The sequence below is a fragment of the Cynara cardunculus genome, unplaced genomic scaffold (assembly GCF_001531365.2).
Source record: "Cynara cardunculus var. scolymus isolate 2C unplaced genomic scaffold, CcrdV1 Un_Scaffold_6496, whole genome shotgun sequence".
NCBI lineage: Eukaryota > Viridiplantae > Streptophyta > Magnoliopsida > Asterales > Asteraceae > Cynara > Cynara cardunculus.
Window position 1 is genome coordinate 6,087 of NW_020203000.1, and position 2,857 is coordinate 8,943.

The 2,857-nt window shown below is 40.9% G+C and overlaps 1 long non-coding RNA gene across 1 annotated transcript; it reads left to right on the forward strand.

The window, feature by feature from the left end:
• Positions 1 to 476: 476 nt before the first annotated feature.
• On the forward strand, positions 477 to 2,857 carry LOC112504685. Its single transcript, XR_003068240.1, has 3 exons — positions 477 to 649; positions 2,557 to 2,666; positions 2,822 to 2,857. It is a non-coding gene; the product is annotated as an uncharacterized LOC112504685 (long non-coding RNA).

Sequence of the window (2,857 nt, forward strand, 5' to 3'; positions counted from 1 at the left end):
ATTTCATGATCCTAATTTTACTCTACCCTTTCATATATATATATATATATAGGGTTGGGTTCACGTGAGACCAGCCTGTTTTCGTGAGACCCGTGAGACCATATTTTTACACGTAAACTTCACAGCAAAAACATTGTGAAGGTTTCAAAAAAGTCGAACCTTCACAGCAAAAACACTATGAAGGTTTAAAAAAAGTCGAACCTTCACAGCAAAAACACTGTGAAGGTTTAAAAAAAGTCGAACCTTCACAGCAAAAACATTGTGAGGTTAAAAAAAGTAACCTTCATAGCATTTTGCTGTGAAGTTTCAAGTGTAAAAAGCTGGTCTCACGGGTCTCACGAAAATACGCTGGTCTCACATGATCCCAAGTCTATATATATATATATATATATATATATATATAGGAGTGAGTTCAAATAAAATTATAAGGTTTGTGACTCCTAATCCCATTGTGCTTTCAATTATATTACTCGCCCGAGGAATTTGAGATGGTTCACTCTTGTTGTATATGCACATTATATACTTGTGCTATATTGTTTTTTGCATTCTAGACCTGGTAGGTTGACAGATGGACCTTATACATCATATGATCTAAATACTTTGCTCAAAGCTACAGCAGGTGAACGACGAGCCGTCGTAATTGGTCAAGGTACCTGAATTATATCCTTTTTTTTATTAACCTGGATATCCAACCCGCTATGCGAGTCGACTAATCCCAGGACGACCATCGGAATTATATCCTTCCTAACTACAAAATTGGCCTTTTAGGATCCCAAGGTGTCCTAATAGCGTACTTAACCAGATTTTAAAGGGTGTTTGATTCATGGATTATGAAGGAATTGGAATGGATAATTCCTTTGACCAAATTCCAAATCCTATGTTTGGTTCACATAATGAAAATGGAGGAATCCTTTGAATTCGATTGAATTTCACAAATTAAAGAATTCATCATTCCTTGACATAAGTGAAGGAATTGAACTCCATCTCTTCGCATCCAATTTAACCAACACCGCCCACCCCCAACCACGAGCATGCTACTATTGTCACTGCCACGTCCCACCCCCATCACCACCACACCACTATTGTCGCGGTTACAACCGCCACCCACCCCACCCCATCCTTACCCTACCCCAACGCCCAACCCATCACTGACCATTATGCCACTATTGTCATTGTCACAAGCAGTGGCAGACCTAGAATTTTGGCCAAGTGGGTGCACCTTTAAAATGGATCAAATGTCGGCAAAGCCGTTCAATGTGTTTTAGCCGAATTCCGCCCTTTGGGGGATTTTTTTTAAGTTTTTTGATTGATTTCGAGGTATTTTTTAAGTTTTTTTGGTTGATTTCGGGAGACTTTTTTGGTTTCTTTGTCGTTAATTTCGAGAGAATGTTTCGGTTTTTTTTTTGGTAAGGACTAATCTAAAAGGTCAACAGGCTTGAGCTTCTGTTTGTTTTAATTTTTCAAAAGAATTGACACCCGTGCTCCTGCTTTGTTTTTAATATGTATTTTATGTTTTTTATTATTTTTATTTTTTTATTTACACTATTGGTCCCTCACTTCGGTGCTCTAGGTTCCTGATCTAAAGTTAGAGGGTTGGAATCGAACCCCAAACTTTTAACTCCACCAACTACTCATTTTGTGTTAAGAACTTAGGTTTAAAATATTTGAGAGCACCCTCTAAATCAAGCGGRTGCACCTTCAAGACGCCTACATTTTTTTCCTTTACAGTAATCAAGTGAGCGRATGCACGGGACCCTGCTTGGTCCTTAGTAGGTCTGCCCCTGGTCACAACTGCCACCGTCACACCTACCCGACCCACCCCCACTCACAACCACCCCATCCCGCGCCCCTACTCTGCCACCATGGCACTGCTGTCATCTTCACAGCAACCACCCCCATCCACCAACCACCATGCCACTACTATCGTTGTCACAACCAACACCCGATTCACCCTTGCCACCACACACCCCATGGGTGGTGGGTACGATGGGGTGTAGGGTCGGGTGTGGGGCATGGGGGTCCTCTGGCCACCACCCACGTGGGTGGTGGGGGACCGAGGGTGTCATTGGCGGGGTGTCGGGGCGACTGCCACCCCTACTATCGTGCCCAATATTGTCCTCATCATAGCTACCAACCCCMCCCCCCCCCCAAAAAAACAGAGATGGAGATTCCAATTCTTTTGTGAGATTCTATTCCAATTTCTACCAATCAAACACGAGGTCAAATTCTATTCTAATTCCTTCAAAGTAAAATTTCTATGGAGATTCCAATTCCACCAAATTCCATTATGTGAACCAAAAGCCCCCAAGTTTATCGGACCAAAAACTGTGTCTTATTTAAAGGCATTACAATGAGTTGTTAGGATGAAGTTGGACAATCTAATGAGTTTTGAAGTAGGGCAACCTAATAGGACACAAAAGGTAAATTGTCCTATTAGCCTTTTTTTTCTTTGTAGTGTCTCTACGTATAAATAGGTTAACATGACACTTATAAAAGGTTTCCTATATGGATGATTGCGTTTCGTTAAGTAGACACTGTTTCTTTAATTACTTGCAGGAGATAAACTTGTAGGGGAGGTTAGTAGGCTGGTAGTTGCTGAAGCTTGCATACAAGCATTGGACATAGATTTCACTCAAGGCCAAATATACGAAATCAACTCGGTACCGGTGAGCATTCTAACATTTTCACATATTTGGAGATTACGATATTAACTCATCATACATACATCTACATTGCAGCAATTGTCGTGTTTTGATTTGACTTGAATTTCTTACAAGCATCATAAATGAAAACGAGTTTTACAAGTGTTGTTATGGTGCAGGGTGATGGACCAGGAAGTGACACAAAAAAATGGCAA